The sequence below is a fragment of the Pyxicephalus adspersus genome, chromosome 2 (genome assembly GCF_032062135.1).
Source record: "Pyxicephalus adspersus chromosome 2, UCB_Pads_2.0, whole genome shotgun sequence".
NCBI classification, from domain to species: domain Eukaryota; kingdom Metazoa; phylum Chordata; class Amphibia; order Anura; family Pyxicephalidae; genus Pyxicephalus; species Pyxicephalus adspersus.
Genome location: NC_092859.1, coordinates 16538956 through 16553238, shown reverse-complemented (window position 1 = coordinate 16553238; position 14283 = coordinate 16538956).

Here is a 14283-nt window from a genome sequence, read left to right as displayed (position 1 = left end):
GATAAATTGGCTTCCCCAGATTAGCCTTAGACCGTGTTATTGACATATGACTATGGTAGGCACATTAGATTGTGAGCCCCTTTTAAGGACAGTTAGTGACATGACTATGGACTTTGCAAATTTCTGCATAATATAATAGAAACCCCATAGAGAAGAAGCCCACCATTATAACTGGAGAAGCCCCAGAACCCTTGCATCTTTGACAACATTTATAACGTTGTTTTCTATCTTAAAACTGAATAATATAAATAAAAATTAACCATAGCTAAAAAAGAGGCATAATGCCAATGCTTAAGTATGATTAAAAGTTCAATGCTACAATGGGCTGGAAGAAAACATAACCGCAATTTATTACTGAGACTCCAATGACATGAATTTGTTTTTTTCAGACCAATAAATAAATTGCTTAACTATTTGTTTTGCCACTTTCACAAAGAGACCCATCGCATCCTTGACAAACCACTTTTTTTCGATTCCAACAGTCAAAAGATGTATTGAGTAGTAATTCAATGCAATTTAAATTTTTATGTGTGTGTGTACATATCTCTAATCATTCGTGTCTCTCTAAGTCATTGGGAAAGTTTTATTTATGCTTAGCCTTCATCACTTCCTTTTCTAGATCAGTGATCACACTTGATATCTTATCGTACAGTTGGGGGTTGGTGAGCTTGTGACCACTACTATTTTCTGTGACAAAAAAAGAAATGTAAAAGCATTGCATATTATAGCATTGTCTGGTGCTCTAGGCAAATGTGAATGATAGCCACCTCCTGTTGTGGAATCAAAATGTGATTTTTGTTACGCCAGGGAAACTCAATACTTTAAAGCACTGGACAGATACAAAATGTGTTGCAGTCTCTGTTGGGGAGCTTTCATCTCGTTCTCCCTTTGTGGCCACCAGGGCAAGGCATTAATTCTACAGTGAGTTTTCTTTTCATGTAACCCTGTATTTGCCAGGAGTTTCCTTATTCCAGATTGTGTTTGTTTCTGTGGATTGTAACCCATACTTTGCCATCCCTATCCCCACACTGGTCTGTAAGGCCCATGGCTTTGACTATCTGTTGATTGTTTGCCCGAATACTGCTGTCTTATTGGGATTGGCACCACCAATTACCCCCCAAACATGCATTGCTATAGTTCTTGAACTGGTGATTAGGAATTATCAGTGAATCTTATTTAAATTTACATTTGCTGTCTGTGCAAACGTATTTCAGCCTTAGTTAAAAGAGTCTTGGCCTCAGAAACCAGCAAACTGCTTGATAAACATAAACCTTAATGATGTAATATTAACACATAAGGGGGAAAAAAAATCTTCATTTTTAGCATAAAAAACCTGAAATGAATGCTGCCTACTCATAAAATTGTTTCCTTGGGAACGTATTGTGGCCTGCTGGCTTTAGATGGGTATAAGAGACAATAGGCTTCCAAGAGCAATATGAATCCCAGGAGCATGTGGCCTTGGTCTTTAACTATGTGCCCAGCCAGGATCGATGTAATTGTTGCTGACTTATGAAATATGATCCCGTGTAGATAAATATATGAGAATTCTTATCATTTGTACATTCATTCTCACACATCTTGATCTGCATTTTTATCCCACACTTGTAAAGCCCAATTGTATTTTCAATAAGCTAAACACATGACCAGGGTAGCTTGGACCTTCTAGCCCATCCTTTACCGCCACTGTCAGAACCTCTGCCTCCCCCCAACCTCCACCTGCTTACCAACCAATCTCCCACCATTAAATACACAAACACCAATCTTGGACTTAACTGGCTGGCAAGCAGCCAGTTATTACCCATAATAAATAAATGAACCATTCAAGTAAATAACCAATATTAAATAAATGACAAAATAATTAAATCAATTTTTCAGTTTCATGTGCAAGAATACATTAACATAACACCCCATTGAATATAACCTAATTAACTAACAACCTAATTCCCCCCTTTTAATAACACATAACCATAACAACAATATCCATAATGTTATCAACCTCCCGGTTATATACCCACCTTGCAGGTCTCAGAAGGCAAAATCCGCACCCAACAGGAATTTAACTCTTCCAACATCTCCACCTTTGCCCCTAGCTACCCAGCACCGTCTCAGCAGCCGTATCCACCCGTTCACCATAAAGGGGGAGACTCCACCAAAGAGGAATACCCCCCTGCCAAAATCCACCACTTTACCATGCACTAGATCCTTGCCTTCCAAGATCCCAGCCACTAAAACTTACCAAACTTTCAAATTACACCATAACAAAAGGGGTGGGTGGGCGAGAAACTTTTCATTGCAAAAAAGAGGCCCTCCCACTTCTGTCTTCCCCCTTTTATTTCGTCCTATACCTGAACCTCTCCTACATCCTGCTCCACACTAGCACAGCCCCTCCCAACATTACTACATTTATTATCCCTTAACACACCTGTGCTAGGCCTCACACCCTGTCATGTAGGCCCTGCACCTAAATTCATACGGCTACGGGCCTCTCTTTACAGGTGCATGAAAACAAATTTTGTACAAAGCTGCCACAGCCTGTCTCTTGCAAGCATGTTCTTGAGAGGGACCTTTGCTCTATGTGTGGAAATTGTAGTCATTCTGAGGAGGTCTTGCTCTTTGTTGAGTCAAACTAATGGTTCCGCAGCCAGCCAAGCCCTTAAAATACATTGTTTTAAGGTCTTAAAGGTCCATCTGAGAAGAGCGTATGTCAGACTTATGCTAAGAGTAGCAGGAAACAAGCTTTTCTACATAGGATGTGGGTGCTTTTAAACAATGGGTGAGACTTTGCACCCTTAGGCTAGCATATTCTTTACTTTAGTTCTTCATCTATCAAATGTTGACATATTTTTTATATAAGATGCAATTAGAAAAATGTAGAAAATGTGTTCAAAAATTATTGGGTAAAAATTATGGTAAGAAGGAAACCTAGACCAACCTTTCTCAACTGGATTATTCTAAAGAAAAACCTTAAAATGATTTTAGGTCTCAGGAAACTCCTTCTTAAACCCATCCAAGTACCCCTACATTGATGGTTATTGCAATGAATGTCTCTCTTTACAATGGTGGTCAGAATGCCAATGTTTAAAGACAACTAAAACAATCACTGGGTTCCTGCACCTGGCTCGGCCAAGTGGAATTGATCGGAGAAATAGGCAGACGCCAATAAATATGAGGTCAACCAACCACAGTTCAATGTTACCAGTAACCTCTGGAGAAACCCTAGGCTTCCACCGACAACTGGTTAAGATTGGAGTCCTTAGACTATCTGATTTAAACTGAAATTTTGATTGGTCTTTAAGGGTTATGCTTGAAAGATTATTTATTGAGTTGAGATCCGGTTGCTGAGTGTTGTAAAAAAAATCAGCACTTATGCATAATTATTAAACATTATTATTATTAATATTATTATTAATAATATTAAAAAACAGGGTTTATATAGCACCAACATATTAGGCAGCGCTGTACATTAAATAGGGGTTGAAAATGACAGACGAATACAGACAGTGACACAGGAGGAGAGCACCCTGACTCGAAGAGCTTAAAGGAGGGGAAGGGAGGTGGGGGAATTAATGCACAATAGGAGGGGGGATTTGTAGTGGTGATGGGTTTTGAGTGATCTTTTAAATGAACAGAAAGTAGGAGCAAGCCGAATAGGACAAGTAAGACTATTCCAGAGAGTTGGGGCAGCTCTAGAAAAGTCTTGGTGAGGTTATGAGTGAGGAAGTCAGTTGTAGGTCATCGGAGGAGCGGAGAGAGAGGTTCAATTTGAAATAATGTGTTTACTATGACTGTTGGTGAGCCTTGGTGGGGGTTGACTTTGAAATGAGGACAAATCTACCAGGATTCCAGCTGGGAGTTGAAATAAAGGAACCAGAAGGGAAGATACCGTCGCCTTAAGGGGGAACATCACACCTTGCCAGTTGTGAGGTCATATATGTAAAAATCTACTTCAAAGACTTCTCTGATTATCCTAAAAATATCCTTGCTATCTGATGACCCCCAAAGGAGCATGAACTTGCTGGTCAGCTGGGTCAGATGACTTGCCCCCCAGTAAGACAGTGACATCTACTGGAGAATACCAGCAGGAACATATGGCATAGTGGATTTCCGGAAGTGGGGTTGGAAGGACACCTGAGTGAGGGGTGGATGCAAGGGTGTGACTGAATGTGATGTGGGGTCCTGGCTATATTAAAAGGGACATCAGAACCCAAACCTTCTCTCTTCCTTTGGAGCCCAGGCAGGTTACAGGATATAGAAGATGGACTCTTTACATAATGTTTCACTTTACTTTGTATTTGCAATCTTTCTTTTTTTAAATAATTCTCTTAAATAATAATTACTCTAAATAATACTTCTCATTTTATATTTGTTTATTTTTTTCTCTGATAATCACACAGATCCTAAATAACAATATATTTATTATGTAAGCTAATAGAGACATAGTAAAGGTATAGCTCTCAAAAAAAAGGTTAACAAAAGGGAAACAGAAATTTTTCCACTGATGGATTTCTCCACTTATTTCCTATTTACCTTCATTTCGCAGTACATACTTATTTTTTAAATAATGAATGAAAAAGACATTTTATCTTATATAAAGCATTATTAAAAGCTCATCTTGAATATAAAGTTTGATTTTTCACCAGTTTACAAAAAAGCAAAGTGTTCAAATACCTCAGCTAAGTGGAAAATTATCAAACTGAACTTATGTGTTTATGTTAAAGCCGAACTCCAAGCAAACAACCTAATACTAATTTATTAGATATATGGGAAAAATTGTATTTTTCCTAATTCTGTCTTGTGATTTGAATAGGCTTATCATAATACAGACACACCTGATTGGCTCCCAGTGCTGATCTTCCATCTTTTATTCTGCCAATAGTGCTGCCAATAAATGCAAGAGGTTGATAACAGATACATGTCAGGTACTTACGCTAGTTACAAAATATAAAAATGTATTTAAGTATATGGGCAATTAATAAATACAGAGCTCCATTTTTTGTGTATTGCATGTCTACCTCCTGGTGTGATTCACAACACAACTATAGTTTTCCTAGCAAAGCCTAGAGGAACCTATTCCCTGGAACCCTGGTTGGGAAACACTACAATATATAGAGTAATTCACATGTTTGGAAAACAAGACTGTGCTAAGTAGATTAATACCATAGACCTGTCAAGCTTTAAAATTGTATACATGGTGATACCCTATTTGTGTAATTGAGTGTTGTTTATCTGCACCCATTCTTGGTGTGTGCATTTGTACATGCATGGGTGATTGCTCTTGGAGTCCGTTTCGTAAATGAGATAGGATTGCTGATAGTAAAATATGTATTTTAAAAAATTAATAATAATTTATGCATAATTGCACAGAAGATATAGGCACTTATTAGATTTTTCATGCCATTGTTTGGGGCTACGTTTAAATTCACTGTGGTCATTTGGACTCTGTTGGCAGGGTCAGTTCTGTGAATCACTTATGCTTTCGTTCTTATAAGCCATGAGCAGAATAAATAAGCCAAGTTTAAATTATAATATTTAAAGCAGACTTATCATTAATAAAAACACTTTACAGGTGGAGAGCCATTGATTCCTCCGCAATCCCATTGTAGTTGGTCCAGCAAAGTCCTGTCTATGTGTCTGCTCAAACTGGACACCGGGGCCACCATCTTCTTACTCTTCTTCTGAGTTCTTCTTCATATGTCATCAAATCTCGCACTGCGCAGGTACAAGATCAGGTGGCATGCCTTCAGGAAAATGCACAAAAAAAAGCGTGGATCTCACTGAGCATGCAAGGAAAGCCCCTCGATGTTGGGCATGCACGGAAAGAGCAACCCGCAGCCTTCTGAGAAATGCAATATTTGTATCCCAGAAGTCACTGGGTTTCCCATTCAGTCTTTACTTCTGCTGGGTATCTACCCTTTTATATAATGTAAAAAACGTGGTGATAGGTTCACTTTAACAGTGTAATATGATAATGTCCCAGAGACTCCAAATAATAGCTTTTCTTGCAATAGAAAGTCAAAACAATGGGATTGATTTACAAAAGGATTTGGGACTACTTAGGAAAAGGAATCATTTTCTATGAATATATGCATCACTTATCTTAGTAAATGTGGTGATGTGTCACAAAAAAATTGATCTGTTAATAATTTGTTTATTCTACATTACAAAAAAGCCATACGGCATAATTTCACCATTGTTGGGGCCATGCAGTTGATCCATCTAGTGAAGATATTTGACCATTGGAGTCATTACTTTTCCAGTAGCAAAAAAAAAATATAAGGATTAGTTTTTGATTCTGATAGGTTTTTGACATTTTTACCAGGAGTTTTTGTTACTCTAAAACTAAAAATGCAAATTAGTGTGTACAGCAGTGTATTAAACTCTGTACCTGTTCCTCATGTTTCCCACAGTGAAAACTCCCCTGGTAATACCTGATTATATTTGGTTATACTTGCTTTTTCTAAAATCTCCAGTGTGAATGTAGACTTTGCTTCCACAGAGAATTCCAAGGAGCATTAAGAAGGAGAGTGCTTGCAGGATCCAAAGAAGACTGAACCTTGCGTGTGAAAGAATGGGCTGCTTGAAAACAATATTGGAAACAGCAGAATCACCCATGATAGTTGGATATTGTGTGGAGGGTGCCCTGGTATGTCCCTAGCCACATCCAATGCCATCAATCATCTTTTATTGGTTGAATTTTGTTGTTCAGTTTATTATGATTTTAAATGTGCATAGGGAATAAAACAGTGAAAAGTAGATTTATATTGAACATGGACTGAAAGAGGTAACCGATGTAAAGCAATATCAAAATATTACTGAAAAAATATTAAAAAAAATCAACAATTTACCTCCCTGAGGGGATTTTTCTTATAACAGATTTGCAAGACTAAGCAATTAAGTGCATCATATTTCTGGAATAACTTATGTAGATGGGTCAGGATGTCAGAGATTAGAAGGACGCCCACCAATGTTACAGAAAACACTCATGACAGCAAATGGGTGGATGTGGCTGAGATAATACATTATCTACAAGCATTTGCCTAATGGCCTAATTTACTGTGAACTCTGAAACAGTTCTCTCATATCTATTACAATACCACTGCAAAAAAACATGCAGCTCTTAAAGCAACCACAGTATTGATGAAGCAGCCAGCAAAACAAGCCACAAAATGCCCCCCCCCCCAAAAAAAAAGAAGTATAAAACTTACATTGCAGGGTGATTTTGTTTAGGTTTTTCTAAAGTTACAATAAGGACACACTAAAAAAACAAACTCATTCATGGTTCAACTCTTAAAACTAGGTCCATATGGTACCACTAGGGATGAGCGAGTTTTTAAAACTCAATCTCGCGGCGAATTTGGGTGTTTTTTTAGCTTACCTAAATTGTAAGTGAGAATGGCCGGTGTAAATTCGCTGATTGAGCTCAAATTCGCAAATTCGCCGGCTGCATTCATTCATCAGCTCAGTGTGCGATCCCCGGCACTAGAGGTTAAATAGGTTACAAGTTTCCCCATTCAAAACCTCTAGTGCTCTCTGAATGGCTGAGGAAAGCTTTCCTAAGCCAATCAGGGAGCACTAGAGGTTGTGAATGGGGATAGTTGTCCCCATTTAACCTCTAGTGCCGGAGATAGCAAACGGGATTCCCAGAGCTGCAAGAATGCAGCTCTGAGAATCCACTGTAATCCCAGGGCACTAGAGGTTAATTAACATCCAGTGCCTGGGGATTGCAAACAGGAGGATTCCCAGGGAATCCAGTGAATCCCCTGTGAATACTCCTGTTATAATTTCCTTGATCTTCCAATGGTTTTGCGAAATTGGGTTTGCCAAAATTTTGTGGAACCTTGGGAAGTTCGAAGAAATTTTTGCAAACATGCCAGAGCCATTCTCACACATTCCTAGGTACCACGTCCCCAAAATGTATTTCAAAATGCTAATGCTATCCACAAACTGAGAATAATGGACCAAATGGACCTTTTTAATACCATCTATAACAAACACACAATTACCATTTAAAAAAGGAGAGCCCAAGAGGTAAGAGTAAAGTCTTTTAGAAGGTTTTAGATTGTCATAATAGATAATATTTCTTCTATACAAGTAAACGGATGAGATATACCAAAGAGAAAAGGGAAAAATACCCACATGGGACTTTTACAGGCATCTTCAAGACATTTTCATGTTAAAACCACTTTCTGAAAACCACCACTTTTATAAAAATCATAACTTTATTTCTCTGGTGAATAACTACTTTGGGACTGGCACCATTAATGCAATCCAATTTTGTTATCTAGTTTTTAAGCCATAAAATGCTATATATTTGTCCAAATATGCAAACTTGCCTTGAATATATAACTTAATGTATCTAAGGAACAGAAAATTTGTAAACGTTTACTATGCTACTATATTTGCTATGTTAGCTTTAATAAATAAAGCCTTAAATGACATATGTCATGAGATAGACACGATATAGGTTTCTGTCCACCTTCTTAAAATCTTTGCTGCCTGGTTAGTGACCATTATGCTTCATTATCCTCTAAGTTACTGAAACACATGCAGCAATTCCTATTTTCTGATCTACATATTTATGCTGATTTGCCAACTACGTAATATTAATGGCAGAAGAACATTAACAATAATAGCATATATAGTACTCTCAGGAACAGGATACAGAAGTATGAGGCACTATATGTCAAAAAGAGGGATGAAGCACTGCATGTAATATATCAAGTACTGTATGTAAGAGACAGGTATCATCAGACATATTTAGTAAATGTGGGCCTAATTATGGGTATATTGCTTCTTTTTTTAAAAAAGGTGCATATTAAATGTGTCTTTTTTTATTTCCTTCTTCGGGCCACGAAAATAGGCAAATCAAAGGGTCAGCGCAACACAGATGGGGAGGACTGGGCTTGATGATCTTTTTAGACCATTAGACAGAACATTAGGTGAGCTCAAGGGAATAATCACTTTTTCAACAATGAAGAGGGCTATATTTAGGGGTACAAAAGAGAGTAAGGCTGGAGCTCAGGCTCCCTACATTTTAAGTAAAATTAGATTTGTTTAGACAGAACCCAAGCACTGCAATTTCAATAATGCTTAAAAGTTTGAATGTATTTTCTGAAGTAGGCTTTAGTTTTAAATCTGTGGAGAACACCAGGCGACCCTGCCTTAAATTTGTTTTGTTTAGACATTGCTAAGTTATTGAAGTCCCACCTAGACTTTTTTAATTGAATTGTCCTAATTCACCTGCTACTTATTCGATCACCGGTCATCTTTCAGAGTTAGATACCCAGCAATCAAATCCAGGACATCAAGATCCTTGCTGATATGTCTCCAAGCCTCCCTTGCAATACAGAGTGAGGCATTATGGCATGACTAGGTTAGCCCCGATACCCCCCTTGTACACCCCAGAGGACACTCATACCATGGACAGGTTTCCCCACCTCAAAACCTCTGCCTTCCAGAAACCCAACTGCCTGTTCCAAACTCATCACTCCTCTATTACCCCAAAAGGAAGACACCAAAATAAAGGGCATGCTAGAAACCTTCTCAGTACCAGCACCAACTGACCTTGCCCCTCTCTCTATCCCAGCCCTTTTAAGCTCTCCTTGACCCAACCTTCCCTACACCTACCCACCAATCATCTCAAAGCTCATCCCCTTCTTCTAGCCTTTTCCTTAACCCTTGCTTTCCTGGGGCCCTTGTCATGCTGTCATGCATCCCCTCCACCATTTAGTTTCTTTTTTGGCTTCAGGTCTTTCTTTTCCTAAGGGCTATTCTCTACAGCATATAAACACACCAGGGGCTGGAGTAAGAAGGGAAGAAAAAGAACTCATTAAACCACATGACCAGACTCATGATCAATGGAAAACATTAAGTATGGAAATGGGATCCAAGTTAGTGGCAGGAAAGGGGAAAGGCCAATTTAAGCAAACATGCTTTAAAACAGATATTTACAAATTCAAAAAGCCAATGTGAAATTGTAAATGTGTGTGCAACCTCATTTGCCTTTTAGTTTCTTGGTAAAAGATTGTGGTCAGTCATTTGCTGTACACTTACTTCCTGTGCATGGCTCCCACTAATCGCTCCTGCTTGAATCTGATTTACTAAAGGAATTTAGGCTGTCCACTTACCATAGTGAATAGTCCCAAGGGATATTTTACTTAGCTTCGTGAATGTGTTAATGATTCTCTTTCCAATGAATACCAAATACCAGGCAAGAAAACCTAGAATAAAAGTAGCATGTTTTTTCCTTGCACATGATTGAATAGTTGAAGTCAGTTAGTGGAGCTTCACCCCATGTGCTAAGGTAAGTATAATATCCTTTGCAAAGGGCAAAATAGTTTACCTTGCTAAGTGAACAGCTTATACTACTTTAGCAAATCACCCCAACTGTTTCCATTTGAATAGGAAGAGGCTGGGCAATGTAGTCTGGCATCTAATGTTCTTCCTGCTTTGGGTCTCACATGGTCACATCTGATTGACCCTCTCACCAGCTGTATTTAAGTGGAACAAAAGTCCCATTTAAAGCATGGGTTATTGCAGAAATTATACAGAGAAAGACATAAGCAGAGGGTTTTTTGTGGCAACATATATTCAGACGTAAGGTGCTATACACGTATAAACATGTGTCAAAGCAATATTACAAAAAGGTTTGATAAGTCATTGCCCCATAACCTATTATGTGGTTTTCTGAGATATTTAAACATAAAGTTCCTGTGTTATAATCAAAGTTCATACTTCCCACAGATGGGTAGTTTCTTGAAACACTTAAAAACAATATCTTTAGTTCTCCTAACCCCAACACGTTTCGCTTTGTTTGGCTTCCTCAGGGGAGCACGAGACAAGTAACTAACATCCATACAAAAATGACAAAGTATATTAAGATATATAGTCAGAGGTTTGTAGAATAAGAAATATTACAAAGAGCAGCTAATATGCGGTATCTGTGTAAAAGTTTGCATTTTATATAAAATGTATGTGATTGTTCATATGGGGATAATTTGGAGCAAAGAAACAACTAAAGTGCGGCAGCAGTTGAACAAATATAAACTTAATATGAAGTAGGTATGTGGAGTAGCTTTTGAATCATAGTATGAAAAGAAAAGGGGGGTGCTTTGATATGTAGCATACATTTTATTGGATAGTTACCAAAATGGCAGGTGTATTTTAAGTATACCAATATTGGTGTTACAAATCTTGTGTGATACTTAAATGTAAAGCTATATACCTACTTATTATTTATGCCTCAAAAATATTCTTAGGGAAGAAAATATTTTCAATATGAGGACAGATTCTATGAGCCTGATTTATTAAAGCTCTCCAAGGCTGGGGAGGATACACTTTCATCAGTGAAGCAGGGTGATCCAGAAAACCTGGAATGGATTTCTTAACAGTCATTTGCTATTTGCTAGCAAATGTTTTGAATCCTGGACCAGATCCATTCCAGGTTTTCTGGATCACTCAGCTTCACTGATGAAAGTGTATCCTCTCCAGCCTTGGAGAGCTTTAATAAATCATAAATGTGGGAGAAATGTACTTCAGCACGTTTGTCCCCTAAAACAAATTTTCCGTCCTCCACTTTGCTTGTAAACTATGTTTGGTATTTATTTTTCAACCCAATTACTTTTAGAATTTGGTTTATTTAATTTTTGGGCAAACATCTCACTTCAGGCTAAATTTATCACAAAGCCTTAAAAAAATTTGAAATACCAGCAACCCTCCAAGCTTTCAGTATTGTGGCATCATTTGTGCTGCAAAACCAGAGGTACATTTAAGGTGATGTTGCTTTATATCTTATTATGGTATAGAACTCTCTTCCTGGTGTAATCATCGCCTGTTATCTGTCATCTAAAATGATTACAACATTCTGCACTTCTTCTCTGCATGACAGACAGTTCTCTTCTGTCAAAGCACATCTGAAGCTCTTATACTTTTAGATAATTTAAGCATGTACAGAAAAGACACACATACACAAAAAAAACAATCAGAAAGAAAATCTTAATAAATTCCTTGCTGGTCCATTGCTAAACATGTGCAAAGCTTACAGTCCGTTAGTACAATCTTCTGTTTTTATTTGTTTGATAAGTAGAAAAATACTTTTTATTTACATTTTTTTTTAAAAATAGACTCCAAAACATTCCCACTCCCACTATGGTATGGAGAAAAGGGAACAGCGAGAGATTGTTGTAACCCTAGGAAATGCTAGGATCAGACCCGTGATGGGGGCAGGAGTTCCTGCACAGCTCATGGTAGTTGGCACCTTGCCCGGTGCTTGGTTGTTTGCACCACTGCATAGACAGTATTCATTCTACGAAAAGCGAAGGATGGAGAACAAAAAAGAAGGACCTCATTGCATCTTCATCTGTAGGAATGATATTGTAGGATGTCAGGACAGATCACTAAGTGATGTTGGGGGAGAGCTGTAGAGATGTCTCACCCGGTACAATAAGCACTAATTTACACTGGCAGTCAAGTTGTAGTACGTTTATTGTTTCATCACACCTGAAAACACCGCCACTTGTGGGGAAGCATCATGTAGCGTCTCCCTGCAGCATTCCCATAGGGAATGAATGAGGGTCGGCAGCTGTCACATGTGCAGACAATAGTTCTTTTTGAACCAGGGCTGCCATGCAAGTGCCAGCCACGGAAAGCAGCGTGAAATCATGCAATAAAGGGGCAGGTGTAAACCTACCCGTAGGTTTATACCTTGGGCAAAGAGTATTTACACGGCTTTATAGAAGATATGACACACTGGAACTACACTTAAAAAAATGTGGCATGTAGGTTCTCTAGGCAAACAGACTAAACGGCCTCTGCAGAGTCTTTTGTATTATGTACAGTAAAAATGTTCATGCACAGCCCATTATACAGTTCAGAAATACCCCGCTGCCGGGAATAAACAAACTCTTATGCACATGCGTGGAAGTCACATTTTTCCGGCCTGGCCAATCAAGATGGAAAAGACATCTGGAATGCTAAAATCCAAAATTAAACTGATAGAATGACCGCATTCTATATGGAATATATCATAATAAAAAAAAAAATCATTATCGTAAAAATAATAATAAATGATAATAAAATAATTTAGCTTTCTCCAAATCTAGTTTTCCGTTGTGGCCACATGAGGGTCTGAATTAATCATTTTAAAATATATAATGGGCACAACTGTGTAACTGAGCTCTGCATACTCCGCAGTCTAGTCACATATCCTGGTGTTTGCTGTAAATAACAGGAAGGATAAAATAAGAGTTTGGATTATCCATGTCAACCATTCAGAATTCAGATTATGTTTGCCAGTGCTGATAATAAATAAAGATGGCTGGTAGAAGCAATAATGCCAATTCTCCTTCCTTGGGTATTCTTTTTGCTATAAACATGACAATTCTTCATATAAAGCATATCTAAGAGCAAACACAAACATGCAATACATTGCAGCTTATCTTATCTGTGGTTTATTTTTTTTATTTTATCCAGGTGATGCTACCAACACTTTTTGTCCTAATATGACATTGACTTACTGTACTACGTTGTTGGAGAAGAAATGTTGTCACTCCAGAAGAGGAAGTGCACTTAGTGTACCACAAGCCCTTTTTTTAATCAATATTTTGCAGTATTCTCTCAATGTAAAAGATGGATCAGACTGATGAATCCTCGGGTTTCTGCTCCTGAAATTATAACTGTCCTCTGTCTGCCTTCAACAGTGAGTTCTAGGAGTTGTCTATTGCAAGCAGAAAAAGAAACCATGCTGGGTGTGAATACAATACCTACGCATGAGATAAAATATCGATTCATGGGAAATACAGGCTTTGAAAAGTTACATCTTAATTCCATGCAGAAAAATAAAAATGCCAATGTAGCAATATTTTATTATGTGAACTGAACATTTTAATGTGTATTTTTGTGTATTAGGAGAGCAAATAAATACTTATTAAAATACCTTTGTGTTAATATCCTGAGTATACTGCAGTTCTTAGGTTACACAATGGAAAGCTGTATACAATAGTATAATGGGGCTCCTATCATGATTAAAGGCCCATACACTGGATCTCATACTAGGTAAACTCGCTGGTCCCCCTTCTCCATAGCTAAAAGTTCCAGCATTGCAAAAGTCAAAGGTCTAGACCAGGGGTCAGCAAACTCCAGCCTTTTGGCCAGATATGCCCTAGCGGGTAGTTTGTTCCGGCCTAGCGCCCCCTGGCTGATCCTGCCTAATGCCGGCCAGCAACCCGTGGCAGAGCCTGAACAAACTACCAGAGCCATGAGGCTCTTGAGCCTCCATGTAGTGGC